Raw genomic sequence first — 26,461 nt, forward strand, 5'->3', positions numbered from 1 at the left:
TAGTAGGTCTTGTGCTTTTCTGTAGCATGTAATGGAGGGGAACGTGACTTTTATTCCTTCGCGTTGATTGACTCCTTCCACAATCTTTAGTCCCGCGCGGAACATGTCAGCAGTTAGTCTCTTGAAATCCGCCTTGTTGTGCAGTATAATTGGCGGTATTGCTGGTGTTTTGGAGATCGTGGCAGGATCGGGGGATTTAGGGCTTGATGCTGTACTGGATGGAAGAGATGGCGAGACGGTCGGTAGGTCGGTTTTGGTTTTCTTCATGGGGGGGGTCTCTTGGCTTTTGGGTTCTTGGGGCGAGGGCCGCGGGGAGTTTGGTGTGTTGCTCCTGTTTGCGTTGCGGGCCCTGGCTTTTGCCTTTCTATCCTTCTTGTTGGTTACTGGGGGATATGTCTGTGATTTTGGGGTCGATTGGTTCGACGGGATCGGGGACTCAACATCATTTTCGTTGATTGTGCTTAAGATGTTGCTGGTCGGTTGGCGTATTGTGCTGGATAGGCTCGATGCAGAGGAATCTAGTAGTTCACATTCGTCATCTTCTGGGCTGGAGTCTGGATCTGGGGCGATGGTCCATTGTGAGGCTGGGATCTGTTGGCTGGGCGGTGGTTGTTGCTTAGTCCTTGAGCTGCTCCGAGTTTGGACTCGGGACGTGGTTGGTGTCAATGTGACTGCCACTGCTGGGGTGTCGGTGGTTAGATAAGCGGTTGCGTTCTTCAGGGTCTCATCATATAGTTCCTTCATCGCAGGGTCCTGATGAATAGAGGGTGGCGGTGCCTTGGTTAATAATCGCAGTAATGATGAGATTAGTAAGTTGGCAGATATTTCGTTGGGGGGTGCCATTGTTAAGCGGAACAGCAAATGTTATGTGGGGTAAGTTTGAGCTATCTATTCTATAACTGGCGTATTTAAATTTATAACTGGCGTATTTAAATTTATTTTGATTTTATAGTGATGGTAAAGAGAGTCAAATTATAATATGTGAGAAAAAAAAAATTCATGTATTTATGGAGGTATACACAGCAGGTCACCGATCGATACTGACGGTGAGTCTTTGTATATTCCAGCGTATTTAGGGGTTTAGTTAATATATATTTTAAAAAGTGAGGGCTGGCTAAGTATGATAGATGTAATTTAAATTTAATATTTTAGGTAAAAATAAGAGGCTTAAGATATTATCATGTAAAGCAGGTTGGTAGTTAATAGAATGCAGGTTTTTAAGGGAATCGTATAGAATAATGGAGTATGATTATTACTGAGATATAATGTTTTAGTAGTGAGAAGAAGCTGTCAAAGTCACAATAAGTAGGTAATTAAGAAAGGATTTTATAATAGGTATATAATAGGTAGAATATAATATTTTAATAGTGAGATCAGAGGCTGCAAGGATATAATTAGTAAGCTAAGATGGGATTTTATGTACAAGTATGATAGATGCAATTTAGATTTAAAATATAAAAGTAGTTAGTTATAAGACTGCAAGTTAGGGTTTGGTATAGGAGAGAAAAATTATGATAAGATAGCAGATGATAGGTAAAGAAATTGTTATTTGCAGAGAATTGTTATATATGGTAGGTTGTTGCTCAATACTAGCAGCAAGATTCCATATAGTCTACTGTAGTTTAGGTTATCAATAGTTGTCAATATCACAGCTATAAGTAATTAGTGAAGATTTTTAGTAAGTGGCTATCATGTAAGTTAAGTAGGTAGTTAAAGAGTGCGAGTTAATGGTAGAAGAGAGATAAAGTAAGATGGAAAAAATATGTTCTCTGTAGCCCGGTTCTGTGCATAGGTATGATAGATGCAATTTATATTTAAATTTAAGATTTTAAGTAGGTGGGTATCATGTAGTCAAGTGGGCAGTAAAAATTAAGTAAGGTAAGTAAAAAGAAAAAAGTGAAAAGATTGTTATCTGTAGCCCGGTTCCTTGGGCGCGGTGATCCGGCGGTCGCCTTGAAGCACGTTTCACTGACCGAACTGTACCGAACGGGAGCGATGTCGAACTATGCGATCCGGGTCGTCGATATCACGTATAAGATGAGATTGAAGGCTCGAATCGCGCACGACACCACACTGAACCGAACAGAACCGTCAGCGCTTGTGCCTCTCGGTTACACCTGATTCACGGCACTTGGGGAACAGACGAAGGCACTGGTCCACAGTATCACTATTCACGGGATGGTAGGTAGGTAGGTAGGTCAGTAGGTATGATGATGATGGGCGTATGTAGGTTGGTGAGAGAGAGAGCAATTCAAGTCTGTTTCGAAACGTATCGTTTCTCCACTATGAAAGCCCTGGTGAAGATTCTAGGTTGATCGGCTGTCGGCGATTATCTTGATAAAGACTGTTCGACGGCAGGTGGATGGTTGCTAGAGATCCTCAAGCTGGCGATAATAGCGGTGAATCGATGGATATCTTGGTGTCCAGTGCGTATTCAGGATCAAATTATTCTTTGCAGAAATAAATTCGATGCGCAAGCTGAATCGGAGTGGAGAGCAGAGATGTTATCGGATCGAGTGTCAGTCGAGAAGTGTCGCACTGAGGGTCATGAACGACTGCTTGATATTAGAAAAAGAGCATTGAGCTCTCGGAAAAAAACAAACCACAAATTAATACAAGAACACCACAAAAATATAACTATAGCTATTAAGAAAATTAAAAAAAAAATTTTGGAGCATAAATTACCATAGACTTCTAAATTACTACTGACTAGAAAATTAAAGATTGTAATCGCGAAATTTCTTAATATACGAGTATTAACCATACCTACAATATATTATAAATATATCATCATCATCATCATCAGCCGGGGTCAATCCTCTGCTGAATGAAGGTCTCCCCAAGCTTCTTCCAACTCTCTCGGTCCTGTGTCGTTCGCTGCTACTTATTTCCGCCGAACTTTACCAATTCGTTAATCCAGCGGCTTTTTAGGTAACCCTGTAGCCGTTTCGTGCCCCTTGGGTAACACTGGATGACGGCATGTGTTCAGCGGCCGTCCTTTCGGCGAGCAATGTGCCCCGCCCATCTCCATTTCAGATGTTTGGCAACGTCTGTAACATCACGTACTCCTGTCTGCTTCCTAACGCATTCGTTTCTCTTACAGTACTTTCGCGTGATGCCCAACATACACCTCTCCATGCCTCACTGTGCGACTCTTAGCCTTTGGAAATCTCTCGTGTTGAGGGTCCACGTCTTGCAGCCATACGTGAGCACGTATAGCACACATTGGTTGAACACCATACGCTTAAGACATGGGTCACTCTTGAAGATACTATTCAGACGTCCGAAAGCACTCCATCCCAGCTTTGTTCTGCCACGTCTCGCAGCCATACGTGAGCACGTGTAGCACACATTGGTTGAACACCCTACGCTTAAGACATAATGGTGGGTCACTCTTTAAGATACTATTCAGACGTCCGAAAGGACTCCATTCCAGCTTTGTTCTGGGAGTAATTTCATCATGCATGCTTCCGTCTATGGACACCTGCTGTCCGAGATAGATGTAGCTACTGACTTGTTCGAGTTGGGTGCCATTAATACAGATAATCGCTAGTATTATATAATAATATTATGTAAATATCTGTTTAAACTACCATGCGCAAAAAAACAAGGGCATGGTTTGTAAGAATTTAATAATTAATATTTAATAATAAAGATCACCCTGGAGACCTAGTATACCTTACGGTTTAAGGCTTAGTCGTTGAGTCAGATGCCAAATCTAGCTTCAGTCTTGATCATTTATTGCGACTAGCTTTCAAATGTCTATCTAATTAATCTGTTTCTGGGTAACTGTTATTAGTTGACTTAAAGAGTGGCCTGCGAGGGAGAGATCATTAGCTAGAGTCATCAAACTAATGCCAAATTTTTACAAGCCACAAAAAGAAGAGATTTTTTCATATTATATAGAAAAAAGAATTAGTTCTATTTTGATACCGACGTTGATGGATGGTTTTTTTAATAATTACAGTCATTATTATCGTTATTATCATTAGTTCGTTGAAAACATTACGATTCATAATAAAACGTAAAATATAATATTATAATGATTGTCAAACAGCCAGCAATATTATAATGGTAGGCCAAAAAATTTTCAACCTAGAATAAATAAATCCTACAGGTTTACTTTTATTATTTTTAGACCAGTCTGTCTGTTTATTATCACTAGCAAGATTTCATAGCACACTCGTAAAAATCAGTTAATTTCGACAGCTGTTTTTTGCTGTGTAACCGGAGAAACCAAACAAGACGACTACATTCTTACTTACAAAATGGGTATTACACAGTACAGAATTAATTAATCCAATGGTGACAGTAGCTATTTCTTAAGAGCGTACATAAGTGAAACGGCAAATAATTTTCAACTATAGGTGCGACGAAGTTTCGGACTGGCTGCCAATCGGAGAGCGAAAGTCGAGCTGTGAACACGTCAATTTGTTTTGTGGTGGCGTCGGGGAAATTAATTCTTAAATCGTGTAAAGATGACAAAAAAAAATTACCCATTTACTTTAAAAATAGAACATGTAAATGAATATATTATTATTATTACAAATAGAACAATAAAAATATTCGCTTCTGAGGCGGACGAAACCGGTCCTAATCTATTGATTAAAAGTGGAATAAGTACCACTAAAAAATTGCGTTTTATTAAATAAAAACAACAATACAATGCAGTTCCACCATGAATTGACATTTTTTTTTGCATTTTTTATGACAAATTATGTTTTGTTCTGCACGCGTCGTTTGTACATTCTCCGCGTGTTTCGTTTGCGATTCTTTTTCGTTTCCACATACATCTACCAAATTTATTGGCTTCATTGATACAATAGGCATTCATGTAGTTGCTTAGTACCCCTTATGTGTACATGTCAGACTTATTTTATCGGTGGGTTGTCTAGTAACCAAACAACATGATTGTTCCGTAGCTATTTCACCAACATGGCAACCCCTATTAATTGCATCACCTACTCTATCTTGTTTGTTGCATTAAGGCTATATTTCAGCTGGGGCACGTTCTAAAACGACCAAGCAATATTATTATTGTAAATTATAGACAAATAATAATAGTTTTAACTCTTCTCTAGCATGTTATTTAACGCAGCAAACTTTTTAGCCTACACTCGTATAATAACAACTAATTACGTATTTGTATTGTAAGCTATTTTTATTAAAGTCCGAATAAATGAATAAAATAATTTCAAACCGTCAAAATGACTTGCGCAAGTAACATCGTCATACATTTCATTTTACTATGTGTGTTTCTAAAAGCGGTAAGCAGCGTGCCAGGAAATATTTATAAAGGCCCAGGAATATGGGTAAGATATTTAAAATAGTTTATAACATTCTGTTGTTTCTAATTGGGTGAACACTATTATTAATGCAAATCACCAAAATCATCGTTGAATAATCTTATATGGATCTTCGTCTCCTACGCGGATATTTTTTCATCGTTTCTTCGAAATATGGTTGTCTAACTGTCACTAATCTTCACACCATCCACCAATTTCAGAAGCGAACATTTTGCCCTTTGGTCATCACGGGCGTGGGATAGTGTAAGTTATTATTTTAGTTTCTTTCGGTAAATAGTTTTAATTGTTTGTCATTGGCCGTAATTACTAAAAGTTTAATAAATGTAGGTATATATAATAAATTATTAATATGTTTATCTTTGTACCTTTCAAACATTTATTTTCTAACAAATAATTTAAACTAATATTTTCAACACTGAGTATACATATGAGTTTGGAATGTTACATTCTTTATTATTGAAAATACATAATTATTTTAAAAGACATAAAAACTTACTTTTTGTAATAAAATCCCATCTAAATCTTACACTTGTTGAGACTCTTACTAACACACTTTCCAGATGAGTGATCTAGCCTTTGTTTAAAAAAGGCTCAAGCTTACTAGTTATCTATGAATTATGCAAATTATGTATATTAACCAAGTTTTATATGAGGTACTATCAGCCAATGGAAAGGCGACCGAGAATCAACTGAGGAAAATGATTTAGGAAAACCAAACAACCAACCGGTACTATCCAATTTTGTTATTGACGTCCTTCTACTATTTTTGTAAATTCCTGTAATTTTAATAATAATGTCCATAAGTCTTGTACCTATATATCAAGGGGTATTAAACATATATTTAATATTCTGATAGATTCAAGCACTGCACTATTTCATTTTAGTCGTTTTTGCGACCCGGGTTTCGCCTTTCCGCAACTTCAGGCGTCGTGTACACTTACCAAAGGTAAACGCACACTGACAACGAACACTCTTAACTCTACCTTATATAGTTAATCTATACAATAAACTATGTAAAAACTCCATTATCTACCTATCTAGCCAGAGGTCAGAAAAATACAATAAACAAATTATGAATAGTTGAAGTGTCATTCAAAAACATAATTAGTAAAAACCCTATCTTATAATAACAATACACTCGATAGTATATTATTACAATAAATCGTCAAAACCTAATAATAGATCATAATTATTTATACACAATAAAAATACTACACTCAAGGGATGTAAATCGTCAATTCTAAGAAAAATAATTAATGCAGTTAACTAATGAGATATTAGTCTTTAATAATACTCTTACATGGTATCTACTTTTATAACATTATTTAAAAAAAAACTATACGTATAAACTCGCTTAATATAATATATATAACTCACCTAATATAATATATATGTATATACACACTTATACATACCTAAATCCTCATCCATACGATGTCATACATACAAATATTAATTTAGTGTCAATAACATTGACTATGATAATATAGTCTCAGATGTAAAACATCATTTATAGGATATAACAGAGATCTACTAGGAAAGCTAAGTTGATCATTCAAGATAGGTAAGCTCTGCAACTGTGCTCTATTTATTTCTAATATTTCTTGGTAGAATAATTTATAATCACCTGTATGACTGTGAAGTAGTTTTGTACCTTTTCAATGTCAAACGTGTGTTTTTCATTTAATAAGTGGTTCGCAAATGTTGAAATATCCTTCTCCAACCTTTGGCTAGCTAAATATTCTGAAATTCTAATATTTAGGTTCCTCGTAGTTTTACCAACGTAAAATTTGAGGCAGTTGTTACATTCTAATTGGTAAATACCGGATTTATTTTTAATTTCTATGCAGTCTTTATTGTTATCAATAATCTACCAACTGTGTTAATACAATAAAATGCCGGTTTGACATTATTTTTGGAAAGATGTTTTTTTTTAACTTTTCCACTGGTTTTACCTATATAACAGCTTAGCAGATTAGCAATGACCGGTATGGTAGGTTTTATACCTTTATATAATAATTTAGATACTAATTTTATTTTCTTTTTTATTAAAAGTTTGTCTATAAGAGACTACTCATAACCGTTGTTATAGCAATTTGTTTAATCGTTAAAAGTTCGTTTTTAAAATTTATTTCACTTAAGGGGGGACATGCTCGTCGAAGGTCAAAATTGAGTTTTTATTGTATTTTCAAACCATGATCCTGGACACTCCTTAAACGTTGTAGATAATCTATTTATATAATTTTGAAGCCTTATTATCCTTTATAGTTATTTTAAACATTTGATGACTGCATAAAGTATTTTTGTTACATAAAATAGTATTCTTTTAAACCTCTCGCTCTAATGTTTTAGAATATAGTCATATTTCGGTACATAACTGTGCAGTGGTGTTAAGATATTTTACATTTATTAATTTTTAAACGCATTTATAAAACCATAAGTATAATTTATTACGAGATAATTTTTGTAAAATATTCACGATAAAAAAATATATTGATAATCTCTCTGATCCCAAATTTGACAAGAATTAGGCATTTTATTATTCAAAAAATCGGCAAAATTAACACATTTGAAGATGATTCTAAAGATATTTATTATAAGCTATGTCTTTGAGCATTCAAGTGTAATAAACATCTTATGAATAATGATTGCTTTATAATAATTATTGACCTAAGAATAAGGTAGTGGTTTTTTGAAATACCCCATTTCTTTTGGCATTCCCCAGTGGTTAAGCTACAACATACGGCCGTGGCCATAAATTGACAAACTATAATTAAAGTAGGAAGTAAAATTATGTTAACGCGCGTGTTTGAACATGTACTTAACCAAATTTTTTTAATTTATTTTTTAAACAGTACATGTTCAAACACGCGCGTCAATATAATTTTATTTCCTACTTCAATTATAGTTTGTCAATTTGTGGCTACGGCCGTATGTTGTAGCTTAACCACTGAGGAATGCCAAAAGAAATGGCGTATTTCAAAAAAACACTACCTTATTCTTAGGTCAATAATTATTATAAAGCAATCATTATTCATAAGATGTTTATCACACTTGAATTCTCAAAGACATAGCTTATAATAAATAATTTTAAAATTATCTTCAAATATGTTTATCTTGCCGATTTTTTGAATAATAAAATGCCTAATTCTTGTCAAATTTGGGATCACAGAGATTATCAATATATTTTTTTATCGTGAATATTTTACAAAAATATCTCGTAATAAATTATACGAATGGTTTTATAAATGCGTCTAAAAATTAATAAATGTAAAAAATCTTAACACCACTGCACAGTTATGTACCGAAATATGACTATTTTCTAAAACATTAGAGCGAGAGGTTTAAAAGAATACTATTTTTCTAACAAAAATACTTTATGCAGTCATCAAATGTTTAAAATAACTATAAAGGATAATAAGGCTTTAAAATTATATAAATAGATTATCTACAACGTTTAAGGAGTGTCCAGGATCATGGTTTGAAAATACAATAAAAACTCAATTTTGACCTTCGACGAGCACGTGGGCCGTTAAGGGCACAGTTACAAGTCTATGTATATCTGAATGAAAGGCGGCTTATTTATATGCAAGTGGATGATTCGAAGAACTATGTAAAATGCAATCCAAATTTGTCGGTTTTCTATAAATGTTGAACTCATCTTTGTTATTTTCTGTGTTAATATTTAGATCTTGAAAATTTATTTTCTAATGTAAATTTATTATTATCATCTAAAGAATTTAAAAAATTATGGAATTTGATCAGTTGTCTATCTGTAACATTAAACAAATAAAGTATATCATCTACATCCACCGTTGTCAGTGTGTCAGTTACAAGTCTATGTATATCTGAATGAAAGGCGGCTTATTTATATGCAAGTGGATGATTCAAAGAACTATGTAAAATGCAATCCAAATTTGTCGGTTTTCTATAAATTTTGAACTCATCTTTGTTATTTTCTATGTTAATATTTAGATCTAGAAAATTTATTTTCTAATGTAAATTTATTATTATAATCTAGAGAATTTAAAAAATTATGGAATTTGATCAGTTGTCTATCTGTAACATTAAACAAATAAAGTATATCATCTACATCCACCGTTGTCAGTGTGTGTTTACCTTTGGTGAGTTTACACGATGCCGAAAGGCAAAACCCGGGTCGCAAAAAACGACTTAAATGGAGTTGAATCCATTAAAATTTTTATTCAAATTCCATCAAGTACCTTCGGTCGATAGTATTAATATAATATATTTAATAGTTATTTTTTATTATATTTTAGGGTGAGATGAACATGGAATTTACAGCTTTTACTTTAAATAAAGGACCAAAGGCCAAAAATTTAACAAAGTTTAATTTAGAAATGATACTTGATCAAATGAATCACACAAGAATTGTTGGAAACTACTCATTATTTGAAGATACCAGTTCCATTATTGTACGTATAGTGACGAAGGCCGCACTGCTTAAGCGTCGGCCTATAACATCATGGGTCCTAGGTTCAAAACCTGGGTCTGGCAAGAACATAATAAATTACTTTTCAATTCATGTCTAAGTCAGAGTATGGACCCAATATGTTGAGCAAGTAGTTAACATCCATTTTTTGTAAAAACAAGTAGTCCATCAACACGTCATGTCCCAAAGTGAGAAGCCAGCAGACGATACCGCATTTACATACTTCATCGACGGGAGGGGTACAAGAATCGGTACCTCAGATTCTCCAGCTACTTTCAGAGATGACAGTATATTATCACCTAGTTTTTATTTTATGTCTCCGTCGCTTATTTTAATTTTTTATTGATCCCTTTAATTATTTGATTTTGTTCCTTTAACAGGTAATCATATTGATGATTATTTTTGAGAAGTATTTAAAAGAGTTTTGTCTTGTTTTATTGTTTATGTCCTTTAATTAATTCACATTGCTTAATTTATAGATGAATATTCGGGTATCTTCATTTGATAAGAAAGTATTTAAAAGAATAATTAATATATCTGAAAAAAATATATGTAGACCAACTTATGAATTTATTACCGACATATTGGCAAAAAGTGCTATGAAGAAAGAAACTTGTACAATGAAAAAGGTAAGCATATTAATGCCGTCTGCAATGAGCTATATTTTTTTCTTATTTTGCATAATTTCCTTCTTAATCTGTCCATTTCCGATAATTACGGTGTATATTTTTGTATTGCACGACGCCACCTAGAATCTCTGTCCTTCCTCCGACGTCATCTTAGGCCAGTATCACATAGTTCTCTCTATTATATAGTGGATATTGTTTTATCGGCAACCAGTTGACAGTTGAATAGCCAAGATACGTTGGGAGTAGGGATTCCAATCCCAAGATCCCGAGCTATTTTCGATATCTACAATCCCGGGATTGATAAACATAATCCCGAAAATTAATGTCTTAATTAGTATAAATTATACTAGATTTATTTTTGACCGATGCTATCAATGTTATTTGTAAATTTAAAATTTTTATATTAACAATGGAAAAAAATGCCAATCCCGGGATTGTCAAATTATGATCCTGAAATCCCGGGATGAGAATTTTGGCTCAAGATAGGATTCCCTAGTTAGGAGTTGCTTGGAAAACCGCTTGTTTTGGAAAACGGGGTTGCGTCAATGCACGGGACGAGAGAGTGTGCATTAAAACGCATCAATATGGCGTACAATAAAAATGGCCGAATCTATTTTGTGATTAATGAAATGATACATATTTATTTAGATGTGCTTTAATTTTGTAAATTAATTTTTATTAAATTTATTTAAATAATTAATATTCAAAATGGGTAGATACTGTTTTTATTTTATTTCAGGTCGATAACCAAAAAATTGATGTGGACTTGACGGATATATTTATCAAATTACATGGAAACAAAGGGATATATGGATTATTTCGCTATGAAATATTAATGTATAGTTCACGAGGAAATGTGGTTTCTCTTAGTTTTGATTTAAATTTTACGAAAAAAAAAAAATTCAACGGATAATATTTATTTTGAAACTTAATATTATATTGTAATATCTGGATGTGTGTATTTGTATTTATTATATTAAAACTATCGGCCGAAGGTACTTGATGAAATTTTAATTTTAATTATAATTGATTTAAGATTTTCACTATTTTATTTGAGCCAAAAAGGGTTTTTTAAAAACACGATTAAATTTTTATTGAAATGAATTAATAAGTGGGTAAAAAGTTTTTACCTGCTTTATTGTATAAATTTTTAATATTAGTTAGAATTAAAAGTATTTGTTGTCAGTGTGTGCTCTCACCTTTCGGTGAGTGCACATGGTGCCTGAATATGCTCAAAGGGAGACCCTGGTCGCGAACGATTGAAATGAAATAGTACAAAACTTTAACTCATGGATGTAATAATTATACTTGTTTATAAAATAAAAAGTAAATAAATTATGCCATTGGCATACTACCTATATCGTTTCTGTTAATTGAGTAATAAAATCACTCATATTATCTTTCTTACATAATAAGTGATGACAAAAAGTGTATAAAAATGGCTAATACTTTTATTGGTAGAAATATTTATTTGTTTATTATTTGCTACTTGCTAGTTTGTGCATAGAAATTGCCCCCAAAGCAATTACTCGTGTGGTGGCATGCTATAATGTAAATAAAATAAGTAACACTGAATAAAAACCAATAAAAAGGAGAGTTCTGGTACTTGGTATTGGCACCACTCCAAAAGAGTATTTTTTACATAATTATATCGTGTACCTATTATATAAATTAAAAATATATAAACTAAAATATTACTATAAATGTAAATAATGGCCGCATACGGAAATTATTAATGCCGTTTTATTATAAGCATTTAGGAAACATTAAATAAGTGGGTACTCAAGTAATGAGTTGATACAAAATAATGAACTTTACACAATGGCCTGAAAAACATTAAAAGCACAATATTTTTATGAATAGGTAGGTACCTATCTATAGTAGTTATTAAAAAAAGCTAGGTACATTATTTTTTGTGTTATATTTTAGGTCAAAATTTCTACTAATTTTAATGTGAGCTTATCCGGTTAACCAGTTTTGGTTTATCTTGGTTTGGATGCTCTACTTCGGTGGTCGGCAACCCACTACCCACGGATAATTGAATTACCCACTACAACATTTTGAGTTACCCAGCAAGAAAATATGATAATATTTTATCAAATTATTCATTTTATAAAATTATTTATTTATTGAAACTACCGATGATTAAAAAAGGTTAGAATGAATAAAACAATGTCTTATATCACTTTTTTATTTTATGTAAGTAACTGAAGGTCAATTTTATAATAAACCGAAATTAGAAAACATTGAATTCAATTGTTCGGTTCTATGGACAAAAAAATTATTTAAATATCTTTGCCAGCATCTTGAAAACACAAAACACGATCATAATATGAATGCAATATCATTGTGCTGGGCGTCATTGCCACAAAAATTTTCATTCTTAAAAAAAATTGCATTTGCTCTATTTATCAGCATTTAGTTGAACATATTCTCACTATCAAAATTTTCTCAAATGAAGTGTGAAGACAACCTTTAAGTATTTGCCAAATGTTGAAAATTCAAGACCAAGAGAGGAACTAATAAAAATATTATATTACAATATGTACGTTTTTCTAAAATATTTTTTTAAATAAACATGCATGCAAATATACCTTTTATATTATACACATATGGATGTATTTTTATTTTTAAAACTATCCCCACTATCCAAATATTTTTTTTTTAAATTAAATTAAATTAAATTTTTGTTAATAAAGATACAAAAGTACTACATTATAGGCTTGGAGATCTAGACAACTGATGATAGTCTTATTGCTGACAGAGTAGGGGGAGCTTTTGTAGCCTACAAAACACGACCTGGACGATCCTTAAGGTAAAACCCAGGTAAAAGCCAAGCATTCTGCTGCGGGCAAGAATGACAGAGAGGGGTGAGCGTTCAGGGGTAGATCGAGAGGGACAGCAATAAAACCAAAAAAGGGGACATAACCGATGGTGCGATCTGCCAGAGCAGTAAGCCAAAGCCTTTGATCCGTAATGGACGTCGTGTCTCGCTTAGAATCGACTTCACGAAGAATATAATTTGTTGCTGTTTATCTGCTTTTTAAAACGATTTCTGTATCGACAGGAATCGATCCGGTTAATCAACATGTGTTAAGTACTAATACGGAGAAGAAGATGAGTGGGACTCACATGTAGGTCGGTAGTAGAATCTTCTTCAGTATCATTTTGATTGGGGGTGCGTGTGACATCACGGGGTATAATTATATAAAACACATCTTATTTTTGATTTAATTAAGCCCTGCGCAGGCGAGATTTATTTACAATAAATTATACAGAAATCGACGAATATTACATCATAGGTTATATTGTTGTTGATTACAACAGAGAAGACACGTTATTATTACCGGCCATTGCCTCAACACTTTTAATTTATTCGAAGCAAACACTGAGGCGGGTTAACATATTTAGGCATATTGCCGGAATCAACACCGAAACACTTTATCGGGCACGTGATTCGTTTTAAGGGTGGTTACATGGATTATTATTAACACAACAATAGGCAAAGAGGTCCGCTGATTCACAACCTCGAGAAAAACGCGGTATTTTTGCGTTGCAGAACACTGCCTGCGGCGTGCGGCCTTAGCCGGTTAAAAAGTTGTGTGTCGCACCACGATGGTAGGTGGCTTCGGATTGTCCCCAAAACTATTTTTCAAAGGGGGCTTCACCCCTCGCGCTGTGGGGTGAGAGGAAGTTGCTTAACAAAACTCGAACGGATTACGGTAAATTTTTGTTTGTCTCCCGGCAAGTTACCATTTCCTAGTAGCTGGACTCAGGTACTTGCCCTTTTCGCCGCTGTTGAAATGCGCCGTGATGATGTTCTTTCGTTAATCAGGGGAGGTAAACCCTAATTCGGGGGCGTTTGATTAGGTTGTGGATTTTTTCGTCTGGTGACAGTACATACCAACTTCCCATAGCAGTTAAGATTTGCTGGTGAAACAAGGCGCCCAGAGTTGTCCATATATTTTAAAAATCGAGAAATTAACTTAGATAACCCTTATATAAATAATAGTGTAGCCGTGCAATCACTGCGAAAAAAAAATCGACTCGTGAAAATTTATTTAATATTCAGCAAACTTTTGACCGACCTTTAATCTCGAATGTGCCTGTAACTTTATAAACTGTGTAAAACTTATTAATTGTGTACCTGTGTGTTGTTTTGTGTATGTTACCTTACTGTTAACCATAGTTATTAATAAAAACCATTGACCTTTGCGTCAATTAATTGGTGCGTTCATCATTTTTATCACCCCGGCATCCTATATTTACCCAACTGTCAAGACTACCTTACACTGCACGTGCTCTACCACACCAAACCCAGCTTCGATTGACCGCCCTGATCAATTTACCATCACTGAGCTAGTAGAAGAGTGAAAACTGGTCGTGTAACTTACACGTATCGACCAATGGCGCACTACCAAGGTCGTCATTAACATCAGGTCGACCGGAGAGCTCAGTGCGGAGGTCAGATCGAGCTGTGCGGCCCTGACTCCCTTCCCTACTCAGATTTCCGGGGTGTCAGATGTATGTTGAAATAAAGAAGGACCGAGAAAAGCAGAAAGATCTTGAGAAGGCCTTCTTCCAGCAGTGGATAAACCCAAGCTAATGATGAGGGTATAACTGTGTGTAGGTGCATAATATGCATATAAAAAGACCAAACAATATTATTATTGTCAAGTATGGACAAATAATAATAATTTTAATTCTACTGTAGCATGTCATTTAACGCTGCGACCTTTGTAGACTACACTCGTATAAAAACAAATTTTATAGTAATGCTATATAAAAGTACGAATAAACTGAAATTAATTTCAAATGTTAAAATGACTTGCACAGGTAACATCATAATACATTTATTTTACTATGTGTGTTTCTAAAAGCGGTTGGCAACGTACCGGAAAATATTTATAAACGCTTTGGACAATGGGTAAGATATTAAAAATTGATTATTACGAACTGTTGTTTCTAATTGACGGAAAATTATATAAAAATCATCAAAATAATTGTTGAATAATCCTATATGGATCTCTGTCTCCTCTGCGGATGTTTCTTTGCCGTTTCTTTGAAATATGGTTGTCTAATTGTCACTTATAACATAGCCAACCAAGGGATTCTTCACACCATCAATCAATTATTTATATAAGCGAACATTTTGCTCTTTTTTCATCACGGGCATGGGATAATGTAAGTTATTTAGTTTCTTTCGGTAAGTAGTTTTAATTGTTTGTCATTCATGGCCATAATTACGAGTAATTTAATAAGGGTAAGTACGTATAATCTAATATTATTATGTTTACCTATCGCACCCCTAGTTTTAAACTATTACAAGTCGAAAAAGTGACATTTTGAGTTAATAATGCAGAATGGTTGAAAATATCATTATTTATCTGGTCAAAGACTATCACAAGTCAAAATGAATTCTACGGAAATACAGGACAGAAAGAATAGTCTATAATTTTTATAAATAGTATTATGTGATATTTAAAGACTATGCTATTTTGAGTTGTTATAGTCTTAAATTAGGATTCAAATTTTAAGCGAGTTTAAGACTATGACATCTTGAATTATCATAGGTCAGGAATGGACAAAGTAAATAAAACTTGTGTTGTGGTCACACTGGTGACTAGCCATTCTGAAAACATTGACAATTTGACAGTAGTTTGTTGATAAACACAATAATAAATAAAATAAACAGTGATGAAATCATAGAAAAGGATCTCATAGGAACACGAGAAATCGTAAGAAAATTGATACCGAATTAAAACAATATGTTAGAGATCACATCGAATGCATTCCTAGGGTAGACTCCCACTTCCTGAGAGCTCAAACTTTCAACCATGTCCGATCTAATAAGATCATATGGGCCTCCACGTGTGGTTTGTAATAACAGATTTTTGTTTTTTACGAGATATGGATGTCACCCACTTGCTCAATCTATTAGGTTCATACTGACTCATACACAAATTGAAAAACAATATGTGTACTTGCCAGACCCAGGATTTGAATCTATGACCCACAACGTTACACCAGACTAACTACCAGACAATTTATTGATGGCTCTTTAAATTTAGCAACACTATAGGCTATACAAAAGAAAGTGTCGACAAAATGATCGACCTTTCGTGAAGTTATCTCAGTATTCTACGATCTTTAATACAGAATTTAATATTAGGCCCTTTCAGTCAAAAAACGATCGATGGTCAGCACAGCATACCTATACAAATTTAAATGATACACAAAAAGCAAAACAATTATTTGCAGTTCTCTCATAACCCTGTGGTGAAGTCTCAAACTTCTATTACACCAGAAAACTTGCAACATATTTCACTATCTTTGATATTGGTGAGAAAAAGGGTTCAGTTGTATCTGGAACGAAGTGACTCCGAAAATAAATTCTAATGAAATTGGTAGTTGTATTTCCACACCATTAATTGAAAAAAAAATTCTAAATAATAAGAATGTGCATTTTTGGTCCGATAATTGTGCTGGACAGAATAATAATAAATATTTAGTTGCGTTGTATTTATTATTGGAAACAGAAAATATAAAGTCTATAACGCAAAAATATTTGACCACGGGTCACACCCAAAATCAGTGTATTGCGATGCACTCACTCATTGAAAAAGAAAAAAAGAGAATGTTAAAAGTGCTCCAGTCTTCATACCAGCTCAATGGATACCCATTATAGCCATGGCTGAAAAGAATGATGAACCTTATAGAGTTAATGCAATGGCAACTGATGATATATTTGACCTGAAATTGCTGTCCGACGAGCTGGGACAAAATTATGTTATAAGCACCGTAGGTACGAAGGTAACATGGCGAGCAATCAAAGTCATGCATTTGAAAAAAGATTTTTCATTATTTCCAATTTTATTGATTCTTCATACGAGGAAATTAATATAATGCATCGCATGACGGGTCGTCCGGTTCACATGAATATGATAATTTTACAGAAAGCTTATAATGAGCCACCAGGAATAACCATGCAGAAAAGGCAAGATCTTTTAACTATATGCAAAAGAATTGATACCGATGACGTACCACGATTTTTACAATAATTTGAAAGTCGCTAATAGTACTCAAGTGGCAAGAAATGACTTGGTTCACGAAGAGAGTGATGGAAATTACTCTGATTCATTCTAAATTATATATTAATTTTCATTAAGCCGCGTTGACACGGTCCAAGTACGATCCAAGTACACTTGGACAGAGTGCCATCCAAACGCATTTGTATGAGACAGCTTCATACAAATTACTCGGATGCGCACTTGGATGACGGCGTCCGATCCAAGTACACTTGGATCGAGTGCCATCCAAGTGACAGCTTCATATTATTTATTCCTATCCAAGTGTACTCGTATGAGACATCTTCATACTAATTCCTATCCAAGCTACTTGGACCGCGTCCTACTCATCCAAGTTAACTTGGATAGGAATAAATAGTATGAAGCTGTCACTTGGATGGCACTCGATCCAAGTCTACTTGTATCGTACTTGGACCGTGTCAACGCGGCTTTACATAATATGCAAGAATCTTGAAAAGGTAATCATAATCTTATACAATTATATATTTTAAAAATTCGGTAGGTATGTGATGGTTTACCTGTTCCAGTTATTTTATTTTGAAATAAAAATTTCAAATAACCATTTCGTTTATTATTTTACTTGATATGCATAATATATTGAAGAGATTTTATGTTGTTTCAAATTAGTTTGTATTGTGTGCATGATGGGTTATTTCAAAATTTATCAAAATAGTCCAATTTTAGACTATGACATTTCAAAAAAACTATAACAATATAATAATAATTTCATACAAAAATACAAGACCTAATACACATTGAGCAAGAAAATCAGTTTGATACATACATTTTTAGATTTAGTTGAGGGGGTTTGAATCTTTGAATCCAATTATCTCAGAATGCTGTTTTTTGACTTGTCATACTTTAAAACTAGGGGTGCGCTATGTACGTTTAAAACTTTTCATTTCTACAATTTAAGGGGGGACATGCTCAGCGTAAGTCAAAATAGAGATTTTTTCTATTTTCAAAGCATGATCCTGGACATACTTTAAACGTTGTAGATAATCTATTTATATGATTTTGAAGCCTTATTATCCTTTATATTTATTTTAAACATTTGATGACTGCATTAAGTATTTTTATTACATAAAATAGTATTCTTTTAAACCTCTCGCTCTAATGTTTTAGAATATATTCATATTTCAGTACATAAATGTGCAGTGGTGTTAAGATTTTTTACATTTATCAATTTCAAACGCATTAATAAAACCATCAGTATAATTTATATCGACAATATTATAGTGGAATATTTACGATAAAAAATTATATTGATAATCTCTGTGTTCATAAATTTGAAAAGAATTGGGCATTTTATTCTTCAAAAAATGGGCAAGGTTAACACATTTGAAGATAATCCTAAAGATACTCATAATAAGCTATGTTTTTAGCCATTGAAGTGTGATAAACATCCTATGAATAATGATTGCTTTATAATAATTATTGACCTAAGAATAAGGTAGTGTTTTTTTGAAATACGCCATTTCTTTTGGCATTCCCCAGTGGTTTAGCTACAAATACGGCCGTAGCCATAAATTGACAAACTATAATTGAAGGAGAGAGTAAAATGATGTTAACGCGCGTGTTTGAACATGTACCGTTTAAAAAAATTGGTTAGGTACATGTTCAAACAAACGCGTTAACATCATTTTACTCGCTCCTTCAATTATAGTTAGTCAATTTATAGCTACGGCCGTATGGTGTAGCTTATATAGTAGGGAATACCAAAATAAATGGCGTATTTCAAAAAAACACTACCTTATTCTTAGTTTAATTATTATTATAAAGCAATCAATATTCGTAGGATGTTTATCGTTCTTGAATGGTCAAAAAATTAGCTTATAATTAGTATCTTCAGCAGTGGTGCACCCAGGATTTAATATTGGGGGGGCCCAAAGAGGAGAATGTAAATTAGTCCCATAGGCTCTTTTTCTTCTTCAGAGCTTAATTTCTCGTTGTCTATTGCACTCGGTGTACCTACACCATGGTCCCTACATCCTGAACATCCCCCTACCTACCGTTTAGATTAAAGGCAGTGTGAAACACTACAATAATGTTTTTCAAATTGTGTTTTAGTTCAAATTAAGGGTACTTGTACAGTGAATTATTGGCGATTTTCAATACATCCACTTTAATAATGGAGCTGTCGAGTATCGACACATAATAATCAAAAAATATATTGCACAATTATATAAGTAATTGAAAATGTTCATGGCCATGAAGTATATTAGCGCCGCAGGCGACTTATTTTACTATTAAAGCTAATTTATGATGTGCGTTTATCTCAATTATCTGGTAAATCCGACACGCCGGGCCCCCCACAGCCCGGGCCCCCAGGCTAGAGCCCTGTCAGCCCTCCCCAGCCATGACCTACACCACTCCGGAATTCGGGTGGACACCGAGAATTTTTTGACAGTTCCATTAGGTATTGGGTTTCTAAAAAAACCTGACATTAGTGTTTCGAAATTTTTGTGTTAGAAATTAAAATCTAAGAAATTATTCTAAAAAGGGTGCTGGAGAATTACAAATCATTTATTGCCAGTGTTTTTATTTGTCTAAGCCCAAAGGTTTATTGGCTTTCAATTTCAATGGTTAAAATCATTCTGATAACTAATGTTTAGGGGGTGTCAGGGCCCCTTGCCCCCCCCCCCCCCCCCCTGGGTGCGCCACTGTAACCACCTCACTTCAGTGTGAAAAAGCAAACGTTCGTACTTAGTTTCCATTGAAATGCAAAGTTTTTTTTATTTAAATGCCTGTTTTTAAAAGTCTGAATTTAATGAAATTTACCATATTGGTCTAATACAGGTTTTAGCACTGCGGTAATGTTTTCGAAACTATAGATTCCCTGTGTAAATAAAACAGTGCGTAGATATAATGTTAGGGTATTTTGTCTTTGCGAGGGTAACAAATCCTTTAAATGAGCCTCACATTGACAAAGCACCATCCATACAAATTCCTCCATGATATTTTAGATTGTTCTAAATATGAAGAAATAGAATCAAAAACATCTTGTCATGTCGTACGCTCGGTGAGTTCTTTGCAGCATATATATTGATCCACTATTTTATTTTCATTTATGAAACGAAAACCTGTGAGGCCAACGGTAGATGCGTGCGATCGATTCGGCAACATCGAAATCACATTAGATCTTTCATCGGCTTTCATAATTTCACGAAGGACTTTTTCGGTTTTCGCTATTTCGCGGATTTTTCTGCTTGTATCATTATTTTCGCGGTGCACTTGCAATAAGCCAGCGGTGCACCGTTTAAGAACCATTGGTGTAGAGCCACAATATTTATGCTAAATTCCACCTAAAAAAAATTTTTTTTTTTTAAATTTACACCACCACCGACTGTGGTGGGCATGGCCCCCACATCATGAATGTTTGGCGGCCCCCTTACCTATCACTAGGGTTTAGGGGAATGTGATGTTCTACAGTAGTGTTCCCAAATAGTATTCCGTCGATTTATCTATATTGTTAAATAATTCCCTTGAATTCTTGATTTGTCGGACCTCATATCATATTATCGATCGTTATCATACTATGAACCACTGGTCGTGACCCTTTGTTGTGGTAGCCAAGTAGCGTTCGACCCTTCGATATTGGATAAATAACCATTTTTATTTTTCTAGAAACACTAAAAATAATTGTCATATAAAATGATACACGTGAATTATTATCATGTAGTTACGTATATCATATTTTCATCATACTTCATATTTTTTATGATAGTTTTTATGAAGTAGTATAGCGCCACATGCAATTTTTTTTATAATATAACAAATTTCTGGTGTGTGTTTATCTCACAATTAGACAAGCCGCCACGCCAGGCCCTCTTAAGCCCGGGCCCCCAGGCTGTAGCCCTGTCAGCCCATGGTGGTGGGTGTAGTCGTACTTTTCGCCGAATTTTTATCGTCGACTTTGGGTTTTTTAATAGTAAAGTTCCAAAATATTAATTGAAAATGGAAAAAAAAGTATTATTGTATTTAACTTATAGGTACACAAACCTACCCAACAGAACACAGCCTAATTTCTCGTTTATCGGACTTTTGTCTATTGCACTATGTGTACACCACTCCGGAATCTGGGTGGACACCGAGAATTTTTTGAAATTTCCATTAGTTATTGAGTTTCTAAAAAAACCCGACATTAGTGTTTCGAAATTTTTGTGTTAGAAATTAAAATCTAATAAATTTTTCTAGAGAGTGCTGGAGAATTTCAAATCATTTTTTTGCCGTGTTTTTATTTGTCTAATCTATTGGCTTTCAATTTCAATGTTTTTAGGAGGGGGCAAAGCCCCTTGCCCCCTCCTCCTGGGTGCGCCACTGATCTTTAGAATTATCTTCAAATGTGTTAATCTTGCCCATTTTTTGAATAATAAAATGTCTAATTCTTGTCAAATTTGGGATCACAGAGATTATCAATATAATTTTTTATCGTAAATATTTCACTTTAATAATGTCGATATAAATTATACTGATAGTTTTATAAATGCGTTTTGAAATTATTAAATGTAAAAAATTTTAACACCACTGCACATTTATGTACTGAAATATGACTATATTCTAAAACATTAGATTGAGTGGTTTAAAAGAATACTATTTTATGTAATAAAAATACTTTATGCAGTCATCAAATGTTTAAAATAAATATAAAAGATAATAAGGCTTCAAAATCATATAAATAGATTATCTACAACGTTTAAGGTATGTCCAGGATCATGCTTTGAAAATAGAAAAAAGCTCGATTTTGACCAACGCTGAGCACGTCCGCCCTTGATTCTAGCTTACACTTTCCACACTGAATTTACACATGTGTTAGGAATCTTAAATTATTTATTATTGAAAATACATCATTTTAAAAGGGAACAAAATCTACTCATTAGAATAAAATCCTCTCGAAAACTTGAACTGGTTGATACTCTATCTCACACACTTTCCAGATAGTACTAGTGCTAGCCTTTAAATTAAGCTTACTATATAATATCAGGAAATTATGTCTACTAACCTTATTATATATAATGTACTTTTAATTTTTCCAATCGAAATGCAATCGGGCTTGTAATCAACTGAGGTAACTGAATGAAAACCGTCGTTTGGCGCCAGCCAAGTTTTTTATTGACGTCTTTGTACTTATTTTGTAATTTCGATAATAATTTTCATAAATCTTGTATGCACCAAGGGATATTAAAAATATATGTATTTTATCGTTATTTTTTATAACATTTTAGAGTAAGATCGACTCGGAATTTAAAACGTTTGCCTTAAATAAAGGTCCAAAGGCCAAAAATTTAACAGAGATTAATTTAGAGATGATACATGACAAAATGAATCACACAAGAATTGTTGGAAACTATTAATTTTTTGAAGATACTAGTTGTACGTATATAATATTATTAGTTACATTTAGAATTACCATGTTTAAAATAAAAGAGATAATAATGGCTTCTACAGAGTGGTTGTATTAACAGACCTTTTTTTACGAGAAATGGATGCTAGCCTCATATTCAAAGTATTTCATATTCTGAGTTTAAACACATATTGAAAAATAATGCTTGCGTTCGTCAGACCCTAGACTCAAACCCGATAAAATAAAATTATAAATCGATTCATTACCGCTCGGCCATCATAGGCGTAAAATGTTTAAAGTGAAAAATATAAATGTAGACTGACCAAAATAAAATGGATGTGTATGTAGTCGCCAACTAGGTTCAGAATAAAAACGCCCGTTGCTTGTTCACATACAAATAATATATTATGTAGATCTACTGTCGAACAAAAACTTCTTGTCCACATGTTAAAACTGTGAACTAGCAAGCCCCTCTTGTTTAGTTAATCCCACTTTCGTTTGCAAATGAGGAACACCCCTAAATTTATCATTATTTCATTTTATGCTTCCATGGTGTACATATTTTTAAATTAACGTAATTTGACACTAACACAGTATTTTTGTCCGGAAACAATAAACTTTAAAAACTTGTATGTAATTTATTGACGTTTCTTTTGTTGACTGATCTTTTTGACCAACGCAAACTAGCAAGTATTTTTTATATTTGGCTGCAATGATTATGAGGTCTGACAGAATATGACTCCTGACTACATTGAGAAGATTAAACATACTTATATTTAAGAAATGTAATAAAATATTTTTTTTATTGCATTCTCTAAAATTATTATATCTTCTTACCAAAATTTTCTCCAATCGAATCTAATATTTTTTGTTTCTGTTCCAAATCAATAGCGAGAGTATTGTTTTTTGCTTTCCTTCCCTCCACTCTTCTCGGTCCGTAGACCATGTATATCCATGAAAAATTATAGGGCTGTCTATTAAGCTGGTTTTGGGGCATCCTTGTGGGAGTTTAGTGCCTTTTCAGTACAAATCTATGACGGCATTTATCCAACGGTTGTCTATTTATCGAGCGAAATATTCAGTCTTTTGCCATTTCAACTACTTAGCGACCTATTATACCGCTTTGCGGACTCTCAACTGCTTCTTTATCTTCTGGTTTATTTGGTGATCTTTACGCGTTATGCCAAATATGCACATTTCTATATCACGTTGCGCTTCTCGTAATTATACGTTTACAAAAAAAATCGGTCTGAAATTTATGGCCCTTTATTCAACATCACCTCAACGTTTTGAACACTCTTTCTACGAGGTGGCTATGCCAGTGTGTATAGGCGTATAACCCAATCTGCAGCTTTATTTTATATTTCCATCACTTATTTTAAGTTTCTTATTAGGCCCTTTAAATATCTGACATTGTTTCAGGTGACAGATAATCATATTGGTGAATATTTTTGAGAAAAAAGTATTTTAAAAACTTTCTTCTAGTTTTATTCTGCATATTCATATATAGCATTCGGGTTTCTATATTTGAGAAGAACGTATTTAAAAGAATATTGAATATAGTTCAGAAAAATATATGTAGACCAACATATAATTTTATTACCGACATACTGGCAAAAAGTTCTATGAAAAAAGAAACTTGTACAATGAAAAAAGTAAACATTTTGATGCCGACTGTAATGGTATATTTTATCTTAATTTTTTTGCATACTTTCATAATTTATCTATCCATTTTCGATCGTTAGATGGTGCATACTATTTGCAATGCACGACGCCACCAAGAACCTCTGTCCCTCTGGTCTTTCATTTTTCTAGCGTCATCTTAGGCCAGTATCATAAAGCTATGTTTATTATATCTAGAGGATGGTGTTTGGCCAGAATATGTTGCAGTGGCGAAGGGTGACTTTTGGGAAGAGGTAAGCTGTAGAGATCAGAGAAAAATAGCACACTTGTAAGGTATACTTACAGGAAATAAGAAGATAATACTTACGATATTAGTACTGATGAATAATAATATGTGCACACTAATGACAACGCCACACTGAATCGTTGAAATTTCAATAGCTCACCGACGGTATAAAATTGAGCGATGAGTTTAAATTATGTATTTTCATAAACATTCATACACGTAACATACGCCCAAAAATATATCATTGGTGGCTTTGAAAAAAGCCGTTGTTGTCATTTTGCCATTCAAAACACTTCAAGATATTTCAGTAGGTAATTAATATAAAGGCTTACTATATGATCATTTGTACTCTAAGTCAATTCGTCTGTTTTTCTGCAGAATTTTTTTTAAAACATCATCATAAAATGTTTGCCCACGTTTTAATTTAATTAATAATTCTTTTTCAATAGCTATAATTGAAAGATTCGATAATCTAGTTTGATTTTGAGTATTTCGACAATATGTGTGGACACGTTTTAGAGTAGAAAAACTCCTTTCTGCCGTCGCTGTCGTGGTCGGTAGCGTTAAAAATAATTTGACTAGTTTATAAGTCTGTGAGAAAGCTTCCACTAGACATTTTTTGTTTTTAAAATATTCGAACAACTCTCTTAAATTTGAATCTTGAAATTCTGGTAAAGAATAAATGACTTTAAGTTCGTTTTTCAATTGACTTGAATCAAAAATACCAGAATAACTGTTTTTCAGGGATTCAAATAGTTTATCTGGAAATTTTCGTTTAAACGATTTAAATAGCGTCGGTTCAAGTAATTCTAAAAAATTTAATTTTTCAAATGAAACAAATCTATCGTTCATTTGCATTAAAATGTTATCGCAAACCTCCTTAAAAATGATTTTAAAATATTGCTCATCATTTAATTCATTTCTGCGACGTTTTTTTGGTGGTTCACAGAGGTTTTTATATTTATTATATAAATTACTAAAACTATTTTGGAAGTCGGTCTCTAACCATTTTTTAAATTCGTTAATTTTTTTAATGGAATAAGAAATGTTTACAGTTCTACTTTGAATAATTTTAAATAAAATATCCGTTCGGGCATAGATTTCGGAGAATATTCCTAAGTAAAAGTTAAATTCAAATTCTTTAAATTTACTATCATAAGCATCTGCAAAGGTTAAAGAATCTTCATCCCATTTAGAAGAATTATTCTGTATTGTCTCGAATGTCGTTATGAAATCAGATCTATTGTCATGTATTACATTAAGTATACGAGAGTGGTAGTGCCACCTGGTCGATGCAACACTTGGAAGACGGCGATCCATTATTTCATTGAGCAATGCACTTCTCTTTGTAGATGTATTAAAAAAACTCACTAATTTATTAATGTGTCCAAAAAATTTTTTACATTCCGCAACATTTTCAACGGATCTAGATAAAACTAAATTTAAAATATGAGCATGGCACGGTACAAATATGGCCATAGAACATTTTTCTCGAACTTTTGATTGAACTCCGTTTAATTCTGAAGACATTACTGCAGCCCCATCATAACTTTGCGCTACCAATTTTTCACTACAATTAAACTTTTCTAATATGGAGAATACATGTGAACTCAAAACAATGGCAGTTCTCTCTGAACTTACGTCTACATAACCTAAAAATCGTTCTTCTACAGAATTATTTGAAACGTATCGCAAAATGGTTGTTAACTGTTCACGGCGACTAATATCTGGT

This window comes from Rhyacophila brunnea, unplaced genomic scaffold (assembly GCF_057557595.1).
Source record: "Rhyacophila brunnea isolate RB1 unplaced genomic scaffold, BYU_Rbru_1.0 scaffold_15, whole genome shotgun sequence".
NCBI classification, from domain to species: domain Eukaryota; kingdom Metazoa; phylum Arthropoda; class Insecta; order Trichoptera; family Rhyacophilidae; genus Rhyacophila; species Rhyacophila brunnea.